This window comes from Heterocephalus glaber, unplaced genomic scaffold (genome assembly GCF_053883595.1).
Source record: "Heterocephalus glaber isolate CG9 unplaced genomic scaffold, H.glaber_assembly_v1.0 deba00000546, whole genome shotgun sequence".
In the NCBI taxonomy this organism is placed as follows: Eukaryota; Metazoa; Chordata; class Mammalia; order Rodentia; family Bathyergidae; genus Heterocephalus; species Heterocephalus glaber.
The window spans coordinates 31,782,655-31,810,574 of NW_028258147.1; positions in this window are offsets into that span (position 1 = coordinate 31,782,655).

The following is a 27,920-nucleotide window of genomic DNA, read 5'->3' on the forward strand; positions in this document are numbered from 1 at the left end:
GTTTGGAGGTGATCTTCATGACAAAATATACCCTTGCAAGTCAGCTTTTTGTCATGCTGAGCACTAGAAGGTCTTTCCTAGGCCTTCTGATTAGCATATGGACCAATGTAAATCTCAGCTCTGCTACTTATTAATTAAATGATCTGGAATAAGTTTCTTAAACTCTTGGAGCCTTATTTTTCACAATCTGTAAAATGGGCATACTACTTGATAAGTTGAAGATCATTAATAGACACACAGAAAGATGAATGAGAATTCTATTGTAATAGCAGTAGTTATACAGAAGTAATGCAGGTAGAACGAGGACTTTCAGTGAAGGAGGAAGAACAGTACTAATGAAAATGAAGAAGAGAGTAAGCAATATCAGGTTAATGGAACTAAGGGGTCTTGGATACTAGTTAGAAGTGGGGGAAAAGAAGAATCAATGGTAGGAATAGTTTAAAGAGTCTCTGACTTTGGTCTCTGGTCATGTCATTAATTAGGAGTGGTAATTTAGTGCAAATGTAATCTACTTTGGATCTTTATTTTTGCTTTAGTGGTACTAGGGATTGAACCCAGGGTACTATACCATTGAGCTGCATTCCTTTTTTATTTTATTTTGTAACATAGTCTCACTAAATTGTTCAGGTTGACCTCAAACTCATAATTCTCCTGCTTCAGCTATGAACAGCTGAGATTACAGGCAGATATGACAGTGCTTGGCTGGTTCTTTGGTCTTGAGGCCCTATAGAACACATTGTAGAGATACCTAGAATGGCAGGTGGGCTCAGAAGGCAATTTGAAGTGTAAGTCTGAAGAAGTCACTGTATATCAGCATGTATATGCTGAGCACGCAGTATACCCTAGGTGATATGTAAGTCCATACAGAGACTTATTTTCTTGTGGAGAAGAAAGATGTAAAAATAAATATCCACACAAGAAATATATAACTAAAGTCTGTGTAAGTTATTCCAATGACAATCACAGGATGGTACAAAATATTGAGTAAAATATGTTCATCTGGACTGAAGGGTTTTGGGAGGTGTCTCTGAGGACACTTAAGCTGTGACTGTGGATGAGTTAGAGCTAGCCAGGTATATGTTACTCCTGGACTGTACCACCTTTGAAGGTGGAAACTTCACTGTTTACCCCATACCCAGTAGGCAGAGCAGTGTCTGGCTCTCAGTCTGTATTTAAATGATGCAATGAAAGGGCAAATGGAATGGATAGATTGAGATTGCCCATGGAGAATACATTAGGCAAATGCTACTAGCTGACCTTCAAAGAATAAACAAAAAAATGTGAAATTTCTGGGGAAAGAAATATGAAGCAGATAAATAAGGACAACCAGATGTGTTGATTAGGAATGTATTTGGCTACAAGGCTTGGAAACCTGATCATGGTGCCTAAAACAACTAGAAGTATTTGGTTTATTTTTTTCTCACAAGGAATGAAGTCTGAACATGGGTAATTACTGGAACTGTATGTCGCATTTCCCTAAAAATAACACCTAACTGGAAACGAAGCCAAAGCATGATTTTTCAGAATGCTGGTAATATAACCCATACCCCCAAAATAGGCTCCAGTTAAGATTGACAGCAAGATGGACACATTTAGTATGTCCATTGCAACAAATGATTGATGTATTGAATTATAAAATACTAATATTAATGTATAATTAAATACCATTGAAATTAATACTTAAATGATAATATGAATTATAATAAGTACTTTTAAGTACTCAAGTAGGCACCTTTGGATGAGAGCTATTGCCTGTGTGAACAGATGAAATCAAACCTTTATTGCTGAATGACCATTTGGAGTACAGACACAACATAGGAATCACGTGCACACTTGATAAAAAATGGACGTCATTGTGTCTAATATGAATCTTCATAATTCAATATATTATGTGATTTAATGGACATATTTGATTCACTTGTGTGAAATAAAGAAACATTTAAAAAATTTTAGTGCTGCAATTTTTCATTACTATTGTGTGGACCATCATTCTTAACTATCATCATTTTTGTTGCCAGTCCTGTCTCATAAATCTTCAATTAACACTTGATTTAATGGAAACTTTGTGAAGCCTAGCCTGCAAGAGGTCGTGACTTGGGGGAAGAATTCATGGGCTAAAAATTCCTGACAGCTGTGTTGCCAACACACTACAAACAGACTACATGGTTAAGAAGTGCTCATTTAAGCAGAGCTCTGTTGCTGAACATGAGAGATTAGGGCCAATGGTTCTACAGGAAATGGAGTCATAAGAAATTCAGGCTGGAATTTAGGGTTTTGAGAGGTATGAGTATATTTCAGAAGAAGATGACATGGCTGCATTTGAATAAATGTAGATTTTTTGTACATAACTAAATGAATAAATGTAAATTGCTGTACATGAAAAAAATAAGACATCCCCTGAAAATAAGCCCTACTGCATCTATGGGGGCAAAAATTAAGGTAAAACGTGGTCTTGTTTTGGGGGAAATATGGTAGTTAGATTATCCGTATCAGCCCCAGATTTTGCCATTCTCTTGACCTTTCGTCAAGGGCACAGGTCAGCAGCTACAGCTCTAGCCATCATATCAAGTTGTAGAAAAAGAAATTAGGCAGAAAGAAGGTTGCCAGTGTGTTGAAGGAACATTAGGATAATGCTTTCTTATGCCATCTAATTGTTCAGATTGCTGCAGGTTGCTGACAGGTGGTGAAAGAGAAGGGGTTGGATATACAGGTTAGAGAACTTGGCAAATGGTGTCTGCTAAATTAAGAAAGAATTAGGTCTTCAAAATTGAGAGAGAAGAAAGTTTTTAGGAGGCAAATTGGCAAACAAAAACAAAAACCCAGATGTCATAGAGGTTGAGCAAGACGATCTCGGAAAGGAGACTATGGATTTGACATTTAGAAGGGCAGAGACCTGGCCCATTATGTTCTCTGTAGTATTCCAGGAACCTTCTCCTGTGCTAGGAACAGAGTAGGCGATTAATCACTGACTAGGGAAATTAATCTGGCTGCAGTGTGTTAGATGTATTGCATGCATAAAGGTCTGTATTGATCACCCAGTATAAATTAAATTCTAATTTTCTCTAAGTAAATACTTTCTGGAAAGAGTGAGCATCTAGAGAGTTATTCCTCATATGTACATCAGAAACAGGTTAAGTGGAATAGACTAGAACTTAGAAAGCATTTCCCCAGAGCTCAATGAAACAAAAACCAGAAATACCTGGAAGAATTTGCTTATCTTGATGATATTAGTAGCTGTTCTTAGGACAGGCAGTTTGAGGTCAGGAGAAAGCTCTTTATGTATCATTACAACTACTTATTTATATGTTTTCTTGTTATGGAAAAGATTTAAAGAAGTTTTCCATCATAGAGGACAATAGAAAAATTCCTATGAAAGCCATTTATGTTAGCAAATGTGTTCAGTTAATATCTTACATTTGCATTGTGTAGTCCTTTAGCATTTACAAAGCACAAGTAAATATGTCCCATTTCATGTGATTCTCCCAACAGTAAGGGAGGTTGTAGGGCAAGTGTCATTAACTGCTCCCCCCCAATACCCCATTTCATCACTGAAAAAAATTCAAGACATCTTAAGTGACTTACTCAACATCACACATGGAGAGATTGAGTCAGGACTTGAACAAGAATTTTAATTCCCAATTCAATGTTCTTTACTATATATAATTGTATTTGTCTTTGAGGACATAAAATTAGTTAGGTATTATGTAACAGAGAAAAATGATCACATCAAACCTTGAAATTAGTAGCTAGTTCTACTTTTGGTGGAGTAGGGGTACATTTTTTACATCAGGGGGTACACAGATTTTTAAGTGTTCACTTCTCTTTGCAGAAACCACTAGGAAAGGATGAAAGGGGACAGTCTGTCTATGTTGATGAGAATAGTAATTGCAAGACTTGACTTGTCCAGGAACACTGTCAGCAAGTGGAGTTCTTAATGTAACAATTCCCTGTGTCTAGTGGAAATCACATAGTTTGGTCTGCTCTTTGTTTGTGGTATTCTCTGTACATGTTCAAGCATTGTCCATGCCTTATTTTTACTTAAAAATAAGGACAAACTTCACAGAAGAGGTAAATTATGAGTGCATAAGATAACTTGATATGATTTAAAGCCTGATTAGAATTGAGGATTTTTAACTTCTCAGGGAGCCTGGCTTCTCTTGTAGATTACTGTGTCTTTCCTTCCTGTTTTACATTTGCACCTCAAATCTGAAATTGAATTTTATCTAAATTCCTCTCCTTTCTTCTGTACTCCTCTGCTCAATGCTATATTCAACTAATCCATATACTCTGAGTCCTTTGAAGTGTTGATGTGCTTATTGTATCCTTTCAACTCTGTGGCATCCTCCTTGTGACAAATGGCCTGATGAGGCCCATATCTTCTTAAGAGCAATTAACTATAAATCTACATGTAGTCTCTAATCTCAGGATTTTTATTTTTTCAACAAAAAAGACAAAGAGAAATAACTCAATGTTCTAGAAAAGATATTTATATTGTAAATTATTTCCCATTTGATTTGTCAGAGTCTAAGCTGGTGGGCCTAGAGGCAAGGAGCCATTCTGAGATTGTGACAGATAAATGAGAATTGCTGATCCAGGTGGGCAAAGGAGCTGAGGGACTCACTCACTTTGGATGTTATGACTCTGTGCTCAGAGAAACCTTACAGGTGGGCACGAGCAATAAATCAAAACTAATCCTGTCCTGGGAGAACACCAGCTGTGTTTACACCCTTACATGTTATGTGACTCTCCCTAGTGGACCTTCTTGAAGTGTTAGATTGGCTAATGGTTTATGTGAAATAGATTTTGAATCCATTTATTAATGTTTTGAAGATTTATTTTATCTTTCTTCCAGGGTTCAAGGTACAGGATGCAAAGATGCAAAGGATGCAAAGATGCAAAGGATGCAAAGATGCAGAAAATGCAAAGATTAAGTAGTCACTGTTTTTATAATTCAGAAATTTATAATCTAGTGAGGTGTATGAACCATAAAAAAGGTATGGTAGAGGAAAATTTATTAATGGAATTTTATATATGAGAATATTTACTAAAAAGTAAAATAGGGAAGAGGAAGGAGTAGGGATGTATAGAAAGTGAGTAGCAGGAAGGAACTGTGAGTACAGATGTAAGAGACTCACATTCTATATTATTGATTGATTTCATTTGCAGAATCGTTTTGTTGAAGATAAATGATTACACATCAGGTATTCAGGTGAAGTGACTTGGTCATAAGGAATCAAAACAATGGAGTGTTTCTTCAAAAGAAGCGCAATTACAAATTGACAAAATCCGGAAACTATGAACTGATGAATTTGTTTTCAACTCTGTGTTCATCCTTATTTGAGACCCTCTGTACAATTTTTGGCCCTAGAATTTGAGAATAATGCAGAGAACTCGGAAATATTCAAAGTAAAATCTCAAAAATACATTGAAAAAACGTCTTAACAGGAATAGTGCCAAGTGGCTTAGGGAAATTTAACCTTGCAAGCCCTGAAAAGTAAAGACAAAATGCAAGTTAAAGAGTGGGCTTGATTTCACATACAGCTTCAGGACAAAAGTTGGTATCCTTTAGAGTCAAGCTGGTTATTATCCCTAGGGTCTTTTGAGGTAGAAAATTTGGAGGTTCAAAATATTCCTAACTGATGAAAAGGAAGGTGTATGAGGAAAGTCTATAAAAATTTCAATATCTTCTCCACCCTAGGCTTTCAAAAATACTTGTTAAAAAATTAATGAAGATAAGGATGAGCAATGCCTCAAAGACTGACTTATTTATCATGTCCTGTACATCTTTCTACCCATCTTGGGTTTTAAGTAGAAAATTATTATTAATTTGTCAAGAATATTAAGAACTCCTCATTCCCAAGGATTAGATATGGAACATACAGTATTTGGGGTAAATATAAAAAGTATATCCTTACTGACTTAGTGGATAAAAAGCAGTTAGATGAATTTATAAAACTTTTTTCAAAAAGGGAGATTTTTCAGTAGTCTGAGATCTTTTCTAGGAGAATAATTAGAAGATCTGCAAAATTTTCTTTCTGCCTGACAAAGAAAAATGTACAGCTTATCTCTACATGGAGAACTTAGTAATATCTGAAAAAAATATAGATTTATGGAATCACGTGGTTGAAATAGCATATTCAATCCTGTAACACCAAAATTACTAAGAAACAGTTATTATTTGCTTTTAACGAGCATACAACTCTGTTAGGAAGAAAATAATGATTCTAAATGGGATTGAAACTTCAAGTTCATGATCTATGATAACCAGCCTTATTCAAGGATGGAAGTGTAGCCCAGTGCCCATGCTTGGCAGGTGGGAGGCCCCGGGTTCCATCCCCAGCAAAACACCAACAAAAACTGTCTGATTTTCAAGTGTTCATATGTAATCTGTTATGATATTATACGCATTGTTCTCTGCTCCCTTGCCCATGCAAGGAGATGGGTGATCTAGGATTACAGCTATTTGGGTGGCACAATTTTGGTTGTAAATACTTACACACTAATTTGCCCACAAACACACACACAGGTATATTTCAAATTTTATCTGTATTAGGAATTATTTTGTAGTAACTTAATTCTGGATAGTCTCCTTTATGTAAGAATGCAACAGGACGTCGAAGTAGAAGCAGATTTTGGCTTCCTGCAGGAAGAGGAGGTGGGCTTCTCCTTGGGTTTCCATATTTCCCTTGATGCCTCTTGCAAATGGTTTGGGCCTTTGTGGAAGAGCCAAGGCAGCCTCTTCACTCACCCTGCCCTTCCCTGCTCCACCCTTCTCCAGCTCATCACATTTTATATAATCCAAGAGAAATCTGCTTTTGGTTAGGATGCAGATGAGGGCATAGCAAGTTTTTTTTTTTTTTTTTTCTTTTTTTTGGATACATTAAAATGTTCCAAGTTAGTATGAGAGTTCTTTCAATGCAAAATCTAAATGGAGGCAGCTGGAAATCATTAAGGAGACTTGCAGTGGACAGTGATTAAAGCCGGATGGAATTTGCTCTCTCTCTCTGTCTCTCTCTTTTTATGGTACCTTAAGCAAGTTAGTGTTCCTTTTGAAATTTGAATTTGCCCTCTGACTATGAGAGTTGGAAAATTATTTTACTCTTTTACTTCCTAGAGACCACACCGCTGATGTCTGAGGCTGTAACTGCAAATGAATAAATGAACACATTTGGAACTAACTGGTGTTCGGCAGCAGTGTGCCCGTATTTCATGATTATCCTTGCATCTTCCTGGTCTGAGTCTGATTGGAAATAATAACCACTGAGTAACATTAAGAACTCTTTGTGGCTACTTTCCTAGTCTTATATAATATCAGAAGGGTACTTTTTAAGCCTTCTTAAAGAACTCACCCAATTTTCCCCTCCCACCTTCCTTCTGTAATGGTTGTATCAATCTGCACGACAAGACATAGTTGCAAATGAGTCCCAACTTTCTGTGGTTCAGCCTCAAGGCATACTGAGACCTCAAAGGTGTGGATTGGTAGAGGCTGAAGTCAGAATGTGGAAAGGCTGGTGTTCCTGGATGTGGGTGTGACATACCCAGGCGCGATGTGGGCAGAGTTGCTCGAAAGAGGTTCAGTCTGATCAGTGGGGCAGAGCAGGGGAGGCACAGGTGGTGGATAGAACTTATCAGGTGGTGTGCATTTGAGAGTCTAGGAGATTAGTCTGTCTGGAAGCTCATGGCCTGGCATTGGATGTCAAAGGACCTAGCTCTTTCCGGGGAACCAAATCATTAGGATACCATCAGAAGACAAACTGGTCAGTTATTATAAGGCTTTAAGAGAACTCATGGTGGAAAGGGTTGCAGAGTGAACTCAGTGTCCAGAGGCAGTGAACTGAGCAGCAAAATGAATTTTCACTCATTTGCCTGCTTGAGTCAGAGTGAATGAAAGACCCAGCTTCAGCAGGTCCAGTCAGGCTAGAGAGGCTCACGGAGTCTTTCCTAACCTAGCCCTATCTCCTCTTCCCATGGATCCATAGAAATAGCAATTAAATGTGACTCTCTCCCCATTCTTTCCTGTTATGGAGACCAGAAAACAGAACTCACTGAACTTTGGATGTTGGAATATAAAACATTGTTGTAGTGAACAAGCAGAGATCCTACAGTGGAATCGCAAGACAACTAGGCAACTTTAATTTCTTTTCTACTTTTAAGTCACTCACTGGGACAAATTCTTTTCTTTTTTATATGCTTTTTCTTATTTTTCTAATAGTACATGATTGCAATACATAATGTTTACATTCCCTGTGTGGAGTTGTTATGTGTATGTAACATAATCTTTTTATTTTAAGTACATGTAATACATGCAGTTTACAATCATCTTGGGAGTAGGTATATAATATAGCTTGGCTCTTTTTTAAAAATCTCCTTCCCCATCGGTTTCTTCTTCCCTCCTCCTCCAAATCCCCTTTCTTCATTTCTATTCTGGATGATACATTGATCTTGTCTCATGTTTATGACACAATGGTTACATTCATTGAGGTTATTAGGTCCTTGAACATGCCATCTTTATACTACTTATTTCCCTTTCCCCTCCCCTTCTCCCCTTACCCACATTCTCTTGAACCTTTCTCATTTGCAAGAGATCTATCCCCTTGCCTCCTTCCATCCATCCCTTATAGTGCTCTTTGTTTGTTCTTTGCTTTACTCAAATGGGAGATATCATATGGTATTTAAGTTTGTCAGTTTGATTAATTTCACTCAACATTAGATTTTCCAAGTGCATCCAATTTTCTACAAAAGTCTCAAATTTGTCCTTCTTTTTTTCTTTTTTATTAAATTCCTTTATTGGTACATTGTAGGTATACAACACAATTACATTTCTCATTGGGAATTGTACCTTTACATAATGCATCTTGGTTCTTATTTTTTCCCCATTCCTGGCCCTCCCTTCACCCCCTCCACCCTTCCCTATTTACAAAGACTTTATTTCCATTTTTTCCATTTCTCATCATTTGTCCTTTCCCTTCTTTCCTTTCCCCTGCCCCTCCCACTACCCCTACCCCTTTGAACCTTTTCTTCCTATTTTACATTTTCAATTATTCATTCTAATCATTGGTACATTTTAGGTATACAATATAATGACATTCATCATTGGAAATTTGCACCTTTACATAATCTCTCTTGGTTCTTATTTTTTACCCTTATCCAGCCCTCCCTTCAACCCTTCCATTCCTCCCTATTTACAAAGATTTTGTTCCTATTTTTCCATTTTCTCATATTAATCCCATTCCCTTCTATCCTTTCCCCTAGTCCTCCCACTTCCTTCCACTTTGCCCCTTTTCTTCCTATTTCACATTACCTATTATACATTTAGTCCTTATTTACACTTTCAGTTTCTCACACCAGAGAAACTATTCAGTATTTATTCATGTGTGTCCTATTTATTTCACTTAAGAGTATTGCCTCAATGTGCATCCACTTAGCTATAAATGTCTCTAATTTCTCATTTTTTATGGCTGAGTAGTACTCCATTTTATAAAAAAACCACATTTTCTTTATCCAGTCTCCAGTTGATGGGGATTTGGGCTATTTCCAAGTTTTAGTTATTACAAACTGTGCTGCTATGAACATGGGCCCACATGTATCACTGTGGTATGATTCTTTTAATTCTTTGGGGAAGATCCCCAGCAGTGGAATAGTGGGGTCAAATGGGACTTCCAGTCCTAGTTCTTTGAGGTATCTCCATACTGATTTCCACAGCTCTTGCACCAGTCTACACACCCATCAGCAGTGGGCAGGGTTCCTCTTTCCCCACAGCCCAGCCAGCATTTGTTATTGGTTGATTTCATGATAGCAGCCATTCTTTCTGGAGTGACGTGGAATCATAGTAGACCTTTGTCTGAGGAAGAGCACGTGAAGATTTTTTCCCCCATTGTGGGTTGTCTCTTCACACTGCTGGTGGTTTCTCTTGCTGTGCAGAAGCCTTTTAATAAGAAGAGATCCCACTTGTTGATTGTTTGTGCTAGTTCACAGACAACTGAGGTATTGTTCATAAAATCTTTTCCTACACCGATGTCTTCAAGGGTTCTACCTAGCCTCTGTTCCAACTGGTTCAGAGTTTCTATTTTAATATTTAGATCTTTAATCCATTTTGATTTTAATTTAGTGCATGGTGAGAGATATAGGTCTAGTTTTAATCTTTGGCAAGTTGAAGCCCAATTTTTCCAGCACCATTTATTAAAGAGGCTATCTTTCCTCCAGTGAGGGTGTTTGGCTCCTTTATCGAAGGTGAGATGGCTGAGTGTGTCTGGCATTGTTTCTGCATCTTCTAATCTGTTCCACTGGTCCTCAGGTCTGTTTCTTTGCCAGTACCATGCTGTTTTTATCACAGTAGCTTTGTAGTATAGTTACAGGTTGGGGATTGTGATAGCCCTGCCATGCCTCTGTTACCTAGAATTGCTTTTGCTATTCTGATTCTCTTCTTGTTCCAAATGAATTTTTATATTGTTTTCTCAAGGTCCATGAAGTATGCTGCTGGGATCTCAATTGGAATTGCATTAAATCTATATAGCACTTTTGGAAGTATGGCCATTTTCACTATATTAATCCTTCCTACCCAGGAGCAGGGGATGTCTGTCCATTTTCTGATATCATCTTCAATCTCTCTTTTCAGAGTGTCATACTTTTCAGGGAAGAGGTCTTTGATTTCTTTCTTTAGGTTGATTCCTAGGTATTTCAGTTTTTTGGATGCTATTGTGAAAGGAATTATTTGCCCTATTTCTCTCTCAGTGAGTCTGTCATTGGTGTAGAGGAAAGCTATTGAATTTTGTGTGTTGACACTGTAACCAGCTACTTGACTGAATTTGGTTATTAAGTCTAGAAGACTTTTGGTGTAGTTCTTGGGGTCTTCTATATAGAGTATCATGTCATCTGCAGATACTGACAATCTGACTTCTTCATTTCCAATTTTATTCCTTTTATTTCTTTCTCTTGTCTAATTTCTGTGGTTAATGTTTCCAGAACTATATTGAAGAAGAGTGGTGATAGTGGATATCCTTGTCTTGTTCCTGATTTTAATGTGAAGGATTTCAGTTTTTGACCATTTGGTATGATATTGGCTGTTGGTTTTTCATAGATGGCTTTTATCAGTTTGAGGTAGAGACCATCTATTCCAATTTTTTGTAGGGTTTTTATCATAAATGCATGTTGCATTTTGTCAAATGCTCTTTCTGCGTCTTTGGAGATAATCATATGGTTTTTGTCCTTGGCTCTATTGATATAGTGTATTACATTGATTGATTTGCATATATTGAACCATCCCTGCATCCCTGGGATGAATCCCACTTGATCAGGGTGCATGATCTTCTTGATGATCTTCTGCATTCTGTTTGCCATTATCTTGTTAAAGATTTTTGCATCTATGTTCATTAGTGAGATTGGACTATGGTTCTCTTTTTCAGTTGGGTCATTTTCTGCTTTGGGGATCAAGGTGATGCTTGCTTCCAGGAATGAATTTGGGAGTACTACTTCCCTTTCAATTTCACTGAAGAGTTTAAACAGTAGTGGCAGCAGTTCCTCTCTAAATGTCTTGTAGAATTCAGCAGTGAAGCCATCAGGGCCAGGGCTTTTCTTAGTTGATAAGTTTTTAAATTACATTTTCAATTTCATTGGTTGATATTGGGTTGTTCAGAATTTTTAGGTCTTCTTCGTTCAATTTTGGTAATTCATATGTATCTAGGAATCTGTCCATTTCTTCTGTGTTGTCCATCTTATTGGTGTATAGGTTCTGGAAGTAGGTATTGATGATCCTCTGGATTTCTGCTGGGTCTGTTGTAATTTCACCATTTTCATTCTTAATTGCATGGATTTGGGCCTTTTCTTTCTTTTTTCTGACAAGGTGGGCTAAAGATTTGTCAATTTTGTTGATTCTTTCAAAGAACCAACTCTTGGCTTCATTGATTTTTTGTATTGTTTGCTTAGTCTCCATTGCACTGATTTCTCCTCTGATCTTTATAATTTCCTCCCTTGTATGAGCTTTGGGGTTGTCTTGCTCTTCTTTTTCTAGAAGCTTGAGGTTCAGCACCAGGTTGTTTAATCGGACTCGTTCTGTTTTCCTAATATGCATATTCACTGCTATGAATTTCCCTCATAAGACTGCTTTCATTGTGTCCCACAGATTCCGATATGTTGTATTGTCATTGTCATTTAATTGCAGGAACTGTCTGATTTCTTCTTTAATTTCCTGTGACCCATTGGTTATTCAGAAGTGTGTTGTTTAATTTCCACGTATTTATGAAATTTTTTGAGTTTCTTTTGCTATGGATCTCCAATTTTTTCGCACTATGGTCTGATAATATACAGGGGATAACTTCAATTCCTTTGCACTTACTTAAACATGTTCTGTGTGTGAGTATGTGGTCTATTTTGGAGAATGACCCATGTGCAGCTGAGAAGAATGTGTATTCTGATTTTGTGGGATGGAATACTCTGTAAACTTCTGTTAAGTTCATTTGTTCAAGAGTTCGATTGAGTTCTAGTATTTCATTACTTATTTTTTGTCTAGTTGATCTATCTATTTGTGACAGTGGGATGTTGAGGTCCCCCACTACAATTGTATTAGTGCATGTATGACTTTTCATGTCTGTTAGTATTTGTTTTCTATAGTTGGGTGCACTAGTGTTTGGTGCATAGATATTTATGATTGTCATCTCTTCCTCTTGGATTCTTCCCTTTACAAGGATGTAGTGTCCTTCTTCATCTCTCTTAAGCAGTGTTGGTTTGAAATCCACTTGATCTGCAAAGAGGATAGCTACTCCTGCTTTTTTTGGGTTCCTGTCACATGGAGTATTGTTTTCCACCCTTTAACTTTCATTCTATGAGTTTCCTTTTGAATTAAGTGTGTTTCTTGTATGCAGCATATTGTTGGATTTTGCTTCTTGACCCATTCTGCCAGTCTATTTCTTTTGACTGGTGAATTGAGACCATTAACATTGATGGTTATAACTGAAACGTATTGACTTGTCATTGCCATGACTTTTTCTTTTTGTTGGCTTCTTCCCCTTTACATTGAATTTCTTGTCATGCCAGATGGGTTCATTCTGCTTTGCTTCCTGGGGTTGTGATCCTCAATGTCTGTTCCTAGGACATTGTGTAAAATTCTTTGGAGTGCTGGTTTGGTATTCATGAATTTCCTAAGGTGCTCTTTGTCATGAAATTATCTTATTTCTCCATCCATTTTGAAAGAGAGTTTTTCAGGGTACATCAATGTGGGTTGGAGGCTGTTTTCTTTTAGCACTTGGAATATGTCAATCCAAGCTCTTCTTGCCTTGATGGTTTGTGTTGAGAAGTCTGCTGTGATTCTGATGGGCTTTCCTTTGTATGTGATTTGTTTCTTTTCTCTGACTGCCTGTAGGACTTTGTTCTTCTGTTGTGTTTCTGGAATCTTAACAATTATATGCCTATGTGTAGATTCATTTTTCATCAAGGCTATTTGGAATCCTATATGCCTCACTTATCTGTATGTCAAGCTCTTTTCCCCTGCTTGGGAAGTTTTCTGCCATTACTTCTGCAAAGAGTTTTTTTTATGTCATTTGCCCTCTCTCCTGTTTCTTCATTGACTCTGATCAGTCTTTTGTTATTCTTCTTTGCATAGTCTAGCAGCTGCTGGATTGATTTCTCATGTTCCCTTATAATTTTGAAGCAATTTTTCTTTTCCTGGTCACTGATGGCAATCTTATCTTCTATATCTGAAATTCTGTCCTCACATTGGCTCATTCTGCTGTGTAGACTCTCAGTGAAGTTTTTCATCTCCTGGAAATCTATTTGCATCTGTTTTATGGATTCCATTTGTTTCCTATTTTAGGATTCCATCATGTTCCTCAGCTCCTCTCTAGATTTATTAATCATGTCTTGCACTAGGGTCACAATTTCTCCTGTTATCTGAGAAATTATTTCTGATTTCATTTTTTCCAGATCCCCTTTTGTTGCCAGTTCAGTGGGTCCAGATGGTTGAGTATTAGAGTGTTCCATCTCATTTCCCTTTGTGGTTGCTGTAGGTGATCTGGAAGTCTGGTTTTGAGACTTATTTACTTGTTTTCTCATTTCGACTGGGGCAGGGGGCTGTTAGCTCCTTCATGGATTACCTCCTCTGAGCTGGGAGAGGTAGTACAGGGGCTGGGAGCAGCGGTAGGGATGGTGACCCAAAAGCCCTTTCCCATGGGCTGGGAGCAGTGGGAGGGATGGTGGCCGGGAAGCCCCTTCCTCTGGACCAGGAGCAGTGGGATGGCGGATCAGAAGCCCCTACCTCTGGGCTGGGAGCAGTGGGACTCAGTACCTTGTTCTGGTGGTCTGGTGTCCTCTGCATCTTTGTAGTGTGGAACCATGTGGCTACCTGTCTGCAGCGGGGTGTTTTGCCCTCTTCCGGGTGACTGGGAACCTCAGTACGGCGTGCACAGACCTGCCTGTCTGCAGCGAGCTGATTCGGAGTGTTCCGTGCCACTTGGGACCTTGATAGGGTGTGGGCAAACCTGCCTGTCTGCAGCGGGGTGATTCGGTGTCTTCTGCATGACTCGTGACCTCGGTAGGGCGTGCACAGACCTGCCTGTCTGCAGCGGGGTGATTCAGGGTCTCTCATGCGACTCCAAATTTGTCCTTCTTTGTAAATGAGTAATATTCTATTATGTATAGATACTTCATTTTCTTTATCCAATTGTTTATTGATGGTTATACAGGCTGCTAATTCCTTTCTTCATCCCCTTTCCCTCCTCTTTCTCCCCTCTCCTTCTACCTCTTGATTCTCTTCCCATTTGTGAAGTCCCTTGATGAATTTTAAGAACAGCATAGTGGCTTTTTGGGTTACTTTTGAATAAAGACAAACCATTTGTATTCTTATAGACACCCTAGATGTTTTATTTTGTCCATTAATGGGTCTACTTCCATGTAATAACCTTCAAATTAGTTGAAGTTGATGTTTCTCAATTCTAATCTAGTGCTCCAAGAGGTAGTGGCCAGAGGTAGAGAAGGCAGATGTGGTGACTCTATCTCTTGTTCCCTACCTCCTGCCTCTCTGCCTGTTCTTTCAACTTGCTATCTGCAGTTTCTGACCATTTGGAATTGGAGGGGGAAATTAGAGGAAAGCAAAAGCACTTGACCTGTACTGAAATGAGTTGGTGTCTGTGCCCTCTGGGGTTGGTAGGTTTTGAAAGCTGACACTTTGTCCTGGAAAACTTTATTTGAAAGATCCCTGTCTCCAACCCCAAATCACTTGGGAATCTAACTTGCAACTTTTTTAGTATTGAGAAAGAAATTCATCATTAATAGTTGTTCAGTACCCCTGTACCTAATGTTTTTTTTTGTTTGTTTGGTTTTGGTACTGGGGATCGAACTCGGGTCCTTGCGCTTGCACAGCAGGCAGCGAAACCACTGGGCTAAATCCCCAGCCCCCACCCCCGTACCTAATGTTACACTCCACTGTTAGGGCTACTATGTATCTCTAGTAGCTATTTGGGGGCAATATTTAGAGAAACCATGAGTAGCTTGTTTCTCTTGAATTCTTAATCACTACACAGATCTTTTGTACCAAGAATCTTTGGAACTTTTCTTTGTATCATTTTCCCTCTGTCTTCCATCACATCAGAGTTTCTAGTTAAGCATTTTTTCCATATTCCCTTTTCCTATTTCAGCATCTAGGGACACTATAAGCTCTTTTCTGGTGCCACTGAAGCCACTCTCCCTGGGCTTGGAATGAAAAAGACACCCAACCCTTCCTCCCCTGGGAAGTATGTAGCAGTGCTTATCAACAGCTTCCTCACAAAATCCATTTTTAAATTCCAACTCCTCTTCCAGGGACCAATGTTTATAGGACAGAAGAGGGGTGGTCTGGTCAGAGTAAAACACATTTATTTCTAGCCCCCTCTCAGGAAGCCTTGTATAAATGCTACCCAACTTCTCAATGGCTGAAATAATGTTTAGTACCCATTGTCTTGTGGTCTCTGCAAAAATAAGGATAAAGAATTGATTTAAAAAATATCTTGTTAAAACCTGATTCAGACATTGTTCATTGTTTTCTTGGAAGTAGAATCATCAGGAGAAAATGAAAGTTTTCTTTTCCTCTCAGCTTCATTATCTTTGAAGAGTATTTTTTTTCTTTTAACATGTGCTCATTATTATCACCAGAGTCCAAAGTGTTAAGCTAAATATATATATACACACACATATGAATCTATTATTATTAAGACATAACTCTTGTTAAGACTAATAAAACAAAACACTAATTTAGCAGCAGTTTTAAAGTCTATAGTTGAGTAGACAAACTATTAGATTGATTAAAGAGATTTTCTCACAAGGACAGTCTACTAATTTGCTAAGCATTTTATCTCAAGGTTAAAAAATTCTGGCTACATTTTAAAGCAGGGAAGATCAATTAGAACATTCATTAGATTTCTATTTACACTTTAATTGTCAACTCTGCTCATTTGTTGGAAGCCTTTTTGGTCATTAGTGTCTGTCAGTAAGAAATATGCCTTAATTTTGCTTATATTCATTTATTCATCCTTTCATTCAATCAACAAACATTAATAATGTGCCAAGCACTTTTCCAGTTTTTAAAAAATATACTGATGAAAAAAGACAAAGCATAACCTCAAGGACATATTCACCTCAGATTCTCAAGTAATAAAAACTAGTATAAAGGCGCTAGTTTTCCTAAAGTTAGAAAAATAATTGCTTTTCACAATGGAAATACACAAAAAGGACTCTAATTAATGTAAATCTTTGTTGCTCTTTTCCATAAGGTTATCAGCCTGTTTACTCTTCAGGTATAGAAGATCTAATGTGCTTGGTCCTGGCTGCTGTTGGCCTTGTGCCTATTATAAATTGGCTAGCTAGAGAGTGGGTCCTAGGAACCTTCACTGGACTCTCTGGGGGCCCCTACCTCACCATTAGAATGTAGAGAACGTGAGCCAGGGGAATTGCCCAGATTCTGATCAGAGAGGTTCTTGTGTAGAGCTATTGGTGGGACTCTTACAGATGGAAATAATCAGAGGAAGACTGTAAGCTCTCCAGAATCACCTCTATGTTACCTGTCTTCAGATTGGTTACCTTTGTGTAACCAAATTGGCACTCCCCCTCTAGGGCCTCTGGACAGATCTGCACCTGGAACACAGGGCCTGCTTAGGGCATTCTGACCACTTGGCCGTCAGACCACAGTGAGAGGCCTCTGCTCTTGGGTCATGACTCCTATGACAGTGTAATTTTGCATTTAAGGTTTAGTTCTACTTATTCAATTAGATCTAGTACATTTTAAGTGCTTTCTTATACTGACAGTGGTACTTATCCTCTGAAAGATACAAAAACCACATTGACCCCTAGATTTACTACTTGATAGAAGCATGACAGTTGAGGCAGGAGAATATGATGGCCAGAGGAGCAGTCCATTGCCTACATCTGCTCCACCATTCACTAAGTAGGGAACTGAGTCATGCCATTTAATTTTTTTGAGTTGGTTTCTTTTAATAAATGTTTATTTTATTTCATTTGAAAAATCTGGAATTATTTCAAACACATAGAAAAGTATATATGTGCCCATATATACAGGTCCCTATATCCACCAGTAAAATTTTTAAAAATCACAGAAAGTATTGAAATGCATTCAGTCCTATTTTCTCTCCTCATCCCAGAGATAACCACTCTCCTGAAGTTCATGTGTGTTCTTGCTACACACATTCTTGTAATTTACAAAAACTATATGAAGTACTAGTTATGTGTTTTTAAATTTAAACAAATAGTGCCATATCATTTGAGTATTTTTGAAATTTCTTTTGTTCACTTAAGAGTATAGTTCTTTTTATTTTTCAGTCACTGTACCATTAAATAAATACATCTCAAAATTCTCTTTTCTTTTGTTCTAACATTTAAGATGTCACTAATTTTCTTACTCTTTCAAGCTGTGCTGTAATGGACCTGTATATATACATCTGAAAGTTTCACAAGGGTTTCTGGGTCCTCAGTTGACATACCATGCCACACTAAAGATGTGCTCAGTTTGGGGGGTCAGCCTGGGACCTTAGGAAATAAGTAGGTACCAAGAGAGGATTAGATGTGCAATAGGTTTATTTTGGAAGGAACCTCTGATAGATAAAGGGGGAAGGAGCAGAATGTGGGAGGGAGACCAGACATAGTGCAAGTTAGGCACCTGTGAAATAAGAAAGGAAAGGGTGGTTGGATCGGAAGAGTCTCAGTCCCCCACACAGTTCTGGGAAAATATCCATCAGGCTGATGGAATATCTCAGCAAAGGAAGGAGTCCAGAGTCAGGTAAGAATGGACCACTGGTTTCCACATGATGTTCAGGCATGGGCTGGGCAGCAGGGGAGGGTATGAATCTCCAGGCTCAGTTGGCACTAAGAGTGAAGGAAGTTTCCTGCAGGGCTCTTTTGAAGGAGATCTCAGCAGCACACCTCTGCGGCTGCTGTAGGTAGTGCTTTACTTTTGCTCAGAGGGCCTGAGAAGCCTTGGAGCAGCAGATGTCTCACCCAAGGAGGTGAGGTCCAGAGCCTTTTAGCATTGTGCCCATGCTACTTGAAGCTTGGTATTAGTGCTAGAATGAATTCCTTCTCTTTCTTACTTTTAAAGCATGCTATGTATCAAACAATTGGTTTGTCATTTTATCATACATTTCTCTATGATTAACCGGAGTGAGTTTCTGTTTTCTCAATCTTCTATGTTTTCAGAATCAGAAAGACTTCATATTTTTCATCTGTAAAATTAAAGGAGGGAATCAATAATCTCAGGCCATTTTCTGCTTTATTAACTTGATTCTAGTTTTTAAAAAAGTACCAAAACAAATGGCCAGGATGATAATATTTTGGGGAGTAATGAAGTCAAGGAGAACCTAAAGAATAGAGAAAACCTGGAGATACAGGTCTGGAAAGAAAGATGGGAGAAGTATGAATGGATAGACCACCTACATTTCATGAAGTAGAGATGTCATAGAGAAGTAGTAATAGCAGAAGTAGTAAAGAAGTCTTACTCTTTAGTGACATTTTTGAGACTAGGTTTCGTGTTTTATTCACCTTGGTGTACCTGGACCTAAGTGTACAGTTGGGCCATATGAATAAAAAATTAATGTGTATAAAGTTGAACTTACTTGGTTAGTAAGAGCCAACACTATTATTTGTATTGTGTAGAGACTTATGCTTAACTCCTAGTGGTCTATGTATCCAGAAAGAGTAGAATTTAGGTTGTATGCTGTTTATTTTAATATAGATATATTGGGTAAAGAGGCTCAAGTACGGATGGAAAGAAAAATAGAATTTAGACCATGAACTTGAGGAGATTTGATTTAACTGAATTTTGGAATGACTAGTGTGATAGAATTCTTCTGACAAGATTATTGGAATGTAGACAAACCTTGGATGTCTTTGGGGAAAACCAGTAGAATGCTCAAGCTGTCTAATATACAATAACTTATGGGTCTTTTCAAATGGCTATTCAAGTCATTTTCTGACAGCAGCCAGCAATACTGTTGGAAAGGAAGCAAAGGATTCCAAGTCTTGGGTACCTAATTTGCAAAATTCATGATTCTTTTTTGCATCAGAAGCCACAGAGGCACATTTGGAATTTCTTCATGCCTGCAGTTCTCCTTTACTCAACAGGTCTGCATGAAAACCTTCATCTCCTTTGTGCAGCTGAAACACAAAGCCTGTTCCATCAGTAAATGTATTAATATGCAAGGAGGGCCAGGGATTTAGCTCAGTGGTTCCGCTGTTTGCTTTGCAAACACAAGGTCCCAAGTTCGATCCCTGGTCCAAAAAAAAAAGAAAGTAAAGGGTCTGGGATTTAGCTCAGTGGTGCCACCCCCTGCCTCGCAAGCATAAGGTCCCAAGTTCAATCACCGGTACCAAAAAAAACCCCCCAAAAAACCCCAAACATGCAAGGAGAGCCCAGTTTTCTCATTTAGCCATTGCAGAACAGGCATTAATGTCAGTGTAAGTCTGGTGACTATAATGGAAACAAGAGGAGGTCTCTCTCTCTCAGTTGCATTCACATGATTTTGAATCTGCTGATTTAAGGTTCTGGGATTTCCTATTCCTCTCTAGCATTAATGAATTCAACTTCCATTTTCAGATTTCCAAAGACCACTTGAGGGTTTAAGTAATGCCTTTAATTATAACTTAAAGTATAGGCAACTGTATTTCACGAAGCTAACAATTATCCAGAGTATATTATTAGAGAGTGAGTTATTGACATCTGCATAGTTTGTGAAACACCCATCAAAACAACTGGGGGAGAAAGGAGATAAACTAAATTGGACCAATGAAACTGGAAAACAAGTTTGATTATATCTGGAGTTTATATGATAATAAGCCCTAATTCTCAGACATTAGGATTCTTTGTAAAAATTCATAGTTTGTCTTGCTTGCCTTTATTCAGAAAAGGAGATGTTGGGAATGTTTTTATTAACTTTAAACATATAGACACTGAGCACTGATATAGCAGTTTACTATGCTTTTTCAGACTTCATTTTATGTAATTTTAAAAATTTCCTTGGGACATAGGTGATAATTAATGTTCCTTGAGAATAGATGCTAAGAGAAAATACGCAATTTGCTAGAAATGACATATGTACTTTAGAAGTAGCAAGGTTGAATTGCAACCCAGATTTTTTTTCGATTGAGAATTTAAGCTAAAATGCCCATTATATCATCAACTGACTGGAATGGTAGAGCAATTTGTCAGAATTGATACATTTTTCAGGTGATTAAAAAAATTTGAGTAAGTGCTCATAAAAATGATATTAGAGAATAAAATATTGATTTAAGAATCAATGTCAGTATGTTTATTTTTTTTTTAGCCAGCCTGGCCTGTTTCTTTCCTAGTTGTACATCCCCGTTCTTATACCCTCAGGATGAGGTTGCATCTGGCAGAAGTGGGAGAAGATGTCTCTGGAACGAGAGATGGTTTTGATTGTAACTTGCATTTGTTAGTGTATAACCTCAGGCAATACGGCTTACCTATTTATAAAATAGTAAAAACTAGTGGTAACCCAACAAGACTTTTAGAAATAAATGCATGAGGTAATATTTGTAAAGTGCCTGCCATTCTAGGCACTGAATAAATGATGGCCATTATATTTCAAGAGCCAAGTGGGGCATTATTTTAACTTACATCATCTCACCCTTTTAGAAGGTAGGTGGTTTAAAAAATTACATCCTGGTAGGTCTGTGATAATTTGAGTGACTTAAATTGGTCACATTTTCCCAGATTTTCAATACAATGGCTTCCTATCTGTATTTTTATTTAAAATTCTAGAATATGGCATGAAAATGCATGATCCTATATATAGTATATTTTTATACTTCATTGGATGCTCTAAGTCCATAGCTGATCTTACACTTTGAACCAAATATGTACAGTAGCCTTTGAATAAAAGTAACAGCATATTTTCTAAATTAAAGGAGATTTTTTTAGGTCAACACAACTTTTTTATTAAGACTGTGATCCTCCCTGAGATATTAGTTGACTTTGCTTACTGTGGTTTCTCTGAATGGAATAGCATGAGAATAGTCCTGAAGTCTTTAAGATAATGGCATTTTTTGTTGGCTCCTCAATGGATATTTGCAGTGAACATTCATGGAGGTGGAAGTTCTAATGCACCTTCACTAACTTAGTTGCAGACTTGTGGGTGTGTGAGAAGGACAGAGACTCTTCAGGACCTCACATCCTCACCCAAACTTCTCTCTACTGCTTCACCATATATCCCCTCCTTTTATGTCTGCATCTGCCTTGGAGGATCCCACTGGAGAGGCCTGAGCACATTTAGTATGCCAGGCAACTGAGAAGTATTCAGGGGAGCAGTTGGAAGCAAGTGGCTTTTCCATTGTTAGACCTTCAAAATTATAAAGAGACTTTAAATTACAACAGAGATGATTTCTATGATAAGGATGGTTTCACACTTGATATTAGCTAATGTTCTCTGAACACTTACTACCAGCCACAATGTGCTCTGCACAGTTTCACATATCTCTTATAGCAACCTTGTTATAAACTGAGTTATGTCTCCTCAAATTTAGTTAAAGCTCTCCCCCCCCCAGTATGATTGAATTTGGAGATAAGGCATTTAGAGAAGTGGTTAAGGTTAGATGAGGTCATGAAGGTGAGGCCCTGCTCTAACAGGATTAGCATCCTTATGAGAAGAGACATGGGCTTACTCTTCACCATGTTAGGACACAGGAAGAAGATTGCGGCATGCAAGCCAGGCAGTAAACCTGCACAAGACACTGATCCTATCACACCTTGATCGTCAACTTCACATCAAAACTTCAAGGCTCTAGAACTGGGAGAAAAACTTCTGTTCTTTAAGCCACCCATTCTATGGCACTTGTTAGGACCCCATGAGCTAACTAATACAGCCTTTATTGGATGCCTTTTTTTTATACACAAGGAAAGAGCCTTAGGCCAGTGAGTTACAGAATCCTGACAGTGGGGCTGAATGTTGCTCAGTGGCAGAGAACTGGTGGGCTCAAGCACACTGTGAAAAAGAAAAAAAATAATTTGGACAGTATTTTATCCCTAGTTTAACCCCTGTGTTTTCTGGGTTAGGGTGAGATTTTGGGGACCTGCCTTGTAATTTTTTTCTCTAACCATATGTTTGTTTCCATTTCCCTATATTTTGTAGTCTTTCTTAAGAATTATATTTGTTCTTTATTTACACTTTCAGTTTCTCACACCAGAGAAACTATTCGGTATTTATACATGTGTGTCCTATTTATTTCACTTAAGAATATCGCCTCAATGTCCATCCATTTAGCTATAAATGTCTCTAATTTCTCATTTTTTATGGCTGAGTAGTACTCCATTTTATAAAAAACCACATTTTCTTTATCCAGTCTCCAGTTGATGGGCATTTGGGCTGTTTCCAAGTTTTAGCTATCACAAACTGTGCTGCTATGAACACGGATGCACATATATCATTGTGGTATGATTCTTTTAATTCTTTGGGGAAGATCCCCAGCAGTGGAATAGCAGGGTCAAATGAGATTTCCAGTCCTAGTTCTTTGAGGTATTTCCATACTGATTCCACAGTGGATACACAAGTCTACACTCCCACCAGCAGTGGAGCAGGGTTCCTCTTTCCCCACAGCCCCGCCAGCATTTGTTATTGGTTGATTTCATGATAGCAGCCATTCTTTCTGGAGTGAGGTGGAATCTCAGCATTGTTTTCATTTGCATCTCTCGAATGACCAGTGATGTTGAAGATTTTTTCATGTATTTATTTGCTATTTCTACTTCTTTGTCTGAGAAATGTCTGTTCATTTCGGATGCCCATTTTTGGATTGGGTCTTTAAATTTGGGAGGTCTGATCTTTTTAAGTTCTTTATAGATTCGACATAGTAGACCTTTGTCTGAGGAAGAGCAGGTGAAGATTTTTTCCCCCATTGTGGGTTGTCTCTTCACACTGCCAGTGGTTTCTCTTGCTGTACAGAAGCCTTTTAATAAGAAGAGATCCCACTTGTTGATTGTGCTAGTTCACGGGCAACTGAGGTTTTGTTCATAAAGTCTTTTCCTACACCAATGTCTTCAAGGGTTCTACCTAACCCCTGTTCCAACTGGTTCAGTGTTTCTGTTTTAATATTTAGATCTTTAATCCATTCCTTTCTTTATTTTTTTCCCCATTAACTTTATTGGTACATTTTAGGTATAAAATACAGTTACATTCATCATTGGGATCTTGTACCATTACATGAGTCTCTTGGTTCTTATTTTTTTTCCCCTTCCCTTGCCCTCCCTTCACCCCCTCCACCCTTCCCTATTTGCAAAGACCTTGTTTCCATTTTTTTTCCTCTTCTCATATTTTTTCCTTTCCCTTTTTTCCCTTCCCCTACCCCTCCCAATTCCCCTGCTCTTTTAGACCTTTTCTTCCTGACACATAATGTCAGTTATACATTTTTAAAAATTACAATATTAAGATCTAGGAGACATTACCACAGATTTTACAGAATTTAAAAGGATATAGACAGCATATTACAAAAATCTTTTTTGAAATAAATTTGACAACTTCTAAGAAGTAACTTAGAAGACCAATCAATGAAACTAACTCTGGAGGAAATATAAAATTTGAATAGCACCTATTAAAGAAAGTATATTCCTAGCTTGAAAACCTACCTATATGACAACAGCAGGCTCATATACATTTTAACTGATAAATTATATCAAACATTTAAAGCAGAAAAAAGAAGGAACACTTCTCCCCTCATTTTAGGAAATCAACATTGTGCTAATCCTAAAACTGGATAAAGATAATAGAACAGAAGAAAAAAGTATGAACATAGATAAAAATTTGTTTAACAAAACAAACTGTTAGCAGTCAGATCTGGCAGTATGTAGAAAGTGGTTTTGTTATAGGGATGGCAGTGTTGGTACAGCACTGGAAGGTCTATAACCGTAAGTCATCGTTTTAACAGAGGAAAGGAAAAAGTCATATGATCCTATCAGTAGTTGCAGAAAAGGAATTGGACTAAATTCTACAGCTGTTCATGGTAAAAGCTATCAGGAGACTAGAAATAGAACAGAGCCTTCTCAACAGATCAAACACATGTACTCCATACTTCTAACAAAAACTCCTTCTATGAATGGAGAAGATACAATGCTTTCTCCCTAAAGTGGGGAACAAGGGCATATATGCCTACTCTTTATCTGTCCATTAGACTTTGAAACATAGGTCTAAACCAAAATAGCCTGGCAATAAAATGACATAACTAGGATAGGATTGGCACGGCAGAAGCAAAATCTTTATATGTAGATGAAATGATCATCTACAGAGAAAATACTAAGAAATCTCTAGGAGCCCCTAGAACTTGTACTTGAATTTAGCAGGATTAGAAAACACACAGTATATATAAAAATTCAGGTCTGTGTATACTTGCTATAAATGAAGAACTGGATATTGAAATTTAAAAGTTATGTAGGAGTACAAAGGACCCAGAAGAGCCAAAAACAAAAACAGTGTTGGAAAATGTTTAGTATCTAATTTTAAGACTTCTTCTAATGCTACAGTAATCAAGGCAGTGTTGGCGTAAGGAAAGACATATAGATCATTTGAATAGAACAGAGAATCTAGAAATAGAACCACACATATATGGTCCACTGAGTTTTGAAAGATTATTTAACATTAGCATTTTACAGAACATAAACTCAATTCAAGAGCCGAGGAAGAGATAGGGTCTTCAGTAAATGGCACTAGAACACCTGGTATCTGTATATAAAAAATTAACCTCAACCCTTTTTTTCCATACATGAAAATAACTTGAAGGGATCTATGAACCTAAATAAGAAAGCCTAAAAGTATAAAACTTTAAGAAGAAATTATAAGGGAAAATATTTATGAATTCAGGGTAGGCAAGAACTACCTAGGATACAAAAACCATGATGTATAAAAGAAAAAAATTGATGAGATTCCATTAAAATTTAGAACTTTAAATGACATCATTAAAAAGAAAAGTAGTCCTTAAACAGACCATATTTACAATGCATATAACCTATGAGCAGAATACATAAAGAATTCTTAGAGCTCATTAATAGACAACCCAATTAAAATGTAGACATAAGAAGATGATAAATAGCCAGTATAGCACCAGGAAAGGTGTGCAACTCTAGAATCAGAAAAATACTAATCAGTACAATAATAAGATTGAATTATACACTCATTAGGGAGATGAAGTTAAAAGTTTTAAAAGCCTTGTCATGACTTTTTCTTTTTGTTGGATTCTCCCCCTTTGTGTTTAATTTGTCACACCCAATGGATTCATTCTTCTGGGTTTCCTGGGGTTGTGATCCTCAGTGTCTTTTCCTAGAGTATTGTCTAAAATTTTCTGGAGTGCTGGTTTGGTATTCATGAAGTCCCTGAGGTGCTCTTTATCATGAAAGTATCTTATTTCTCCATCCATTTTGAAAGATAGTTTTGCAGGGTACATCAATCTGGGTTGGAGGCTGTTTTCCTTTAGGGCTTGAAGTACATCACTCCAAGCTCTTCTTGCCTTGAGGGTTTGCATTGAGAAGTCAGTCTGCTGTGATTCTGATGGGCTTTCCTTTGTATGTGATTTGTTTCTTTTCTCTCACTGCTTGTAGAATTTTGTTCCTCTGTTGGATTCCTGGAATCCTAACTATTGTATGCCTATGTGGAGATTTTTTTGATCAAGGCTATTTGGAGTCCTATATGCCTCACTTATCTGTATGTCAAGTTCTTTTCCCCTCCTTGGAAAGTTTTCTGCCGTCACTTCTGTGAACAGCTTTTTTCTGTCATTGCACTCTCTCCTCTTTCTTCATTGACTCCAATCAGTCTTATGTTATTCTTCTTTGCATCGTCTAGCAGCTGCTGGATTGCTTTCTCATGGTCCTTTACAATTTTAAAGCAATTTTTCTTTTCTTGGTCACTAATTGCAATCTTTTCTTCTATATCTGAAATTCTATCCTCACATTGGTTCATTCTGCTGTGCAGACTTTCCATGGAGTTTTTAATCTCCTGGAAATCTGTTTGCAACTGTTTTATGGATTCCATTTCTTTCCTATGTTGGGATTCCATCATATTCCTCAGCTCCTCTATTTTTTTTTATCTCTGTCCTCTCTAGATATATTAATCATGTCTTGCACCATGAGCAAAATCTTTGCTGTTATCTGAGTAATTATTTCTGATTTCATTTTTCCCCGATCCTCTTTTGTTGCCAGTTCAGAGAGTCCAGGTGGTTGAGTATCAGATTGTTCCATCTTGTTTCCCTTTGGGGTTGCTGTAGGTGATCTGGAAGTCTGTTTTTGAGGCTTGTTTATGTGTCTTCTCATTTCCATGGCAGGAGGGGCAGGTTGCTTCTGGCACCCATGTGGCTCACCTTCTCTGCCCTAGGAGCTTGGAATGGCAGCAGTGGAGCTTCCTTCTGGGTGCTGGGACCGGCTCTGCTTCTCTGCCCTAGGAGCTTGGGATGGCGGTGGGGGAGCTTCCTTCTGGGTTCTGGGATTGGCTCACCTTCTTGGCCTGAGGAGCCTGGGATAAAGGTGGGGAGCTTCCTTCTGGGTGCTGGGACTGGCTGCTTTAATCCATTGCAATTTTAATTTAGTGCATGGTGAGAGATGTAGGTCTAGTTTTAATCTTTGGCAAGTTGAAACCCAATTTTTCCAGCATCATTTATGAAAGAGGCTATCTTTCCTCCAGTGAGCGTTTTTGGCTCCTTTATCAAAGATGAGATGGCTGAGTGTGTCTGGCGTTGTGTAATAGGTAATGTGAAGTAGGTTGAAAAGGGGCAAAAGGGAAGGAAGTGGGAGGAGTAGGGGGAAGGAAAGAAGGGAATGGAATTAATATGAGAAAATGGAAAAATAGGAACAAAATCTTTGTAAATAGGGAGGAATGGAGGGGTTGAAGGGAGGGCTGGGCAAGGGTGAAAAATAAGAACCTAGAGAGATTAAGTAAAGGTGCAAATTTCCAATGATGAATGTCATTATATTGTATACCTAAAATGTACCAATGATTAGAATGAATAATTGATAATGTAAAATAGGAAGAAAAGGTCCAAAGGGGTAGAGATAGTGGGAGGGGCAGGGGAAAGGAAAGAAAGGAAAGGAAAAATGATGAGAAATGGAAAAAATGGAAATAAAGTCTTTGTAAATAGGGAAGGGTGGAGGGGGTGAAGGGAGGGCTAGGAATGGGGAAAAAATAAGAACCAAGATGCATTATGTAAAGGTGCAAGTTCCCAATGAGAAATGTAAGTGTGTTGTTTACCTAAAATGTACCAATAAAAGAATTTAAGAAAAGAAAAAGAAAGAATTATATTTGTTCTCAGCACTCTTGATTTTATTTCTTCCAAAACTCTAAACCCTAGTCAAGTGCATACATTTTGTTATTGCCTATGTTCTCTTTCATTTCCTCAAGATGTTTTCTGAAAGTGATTTCCACTCCCACACTCTGTTTCTCCCACTTATCATGTGTATCTCCCCA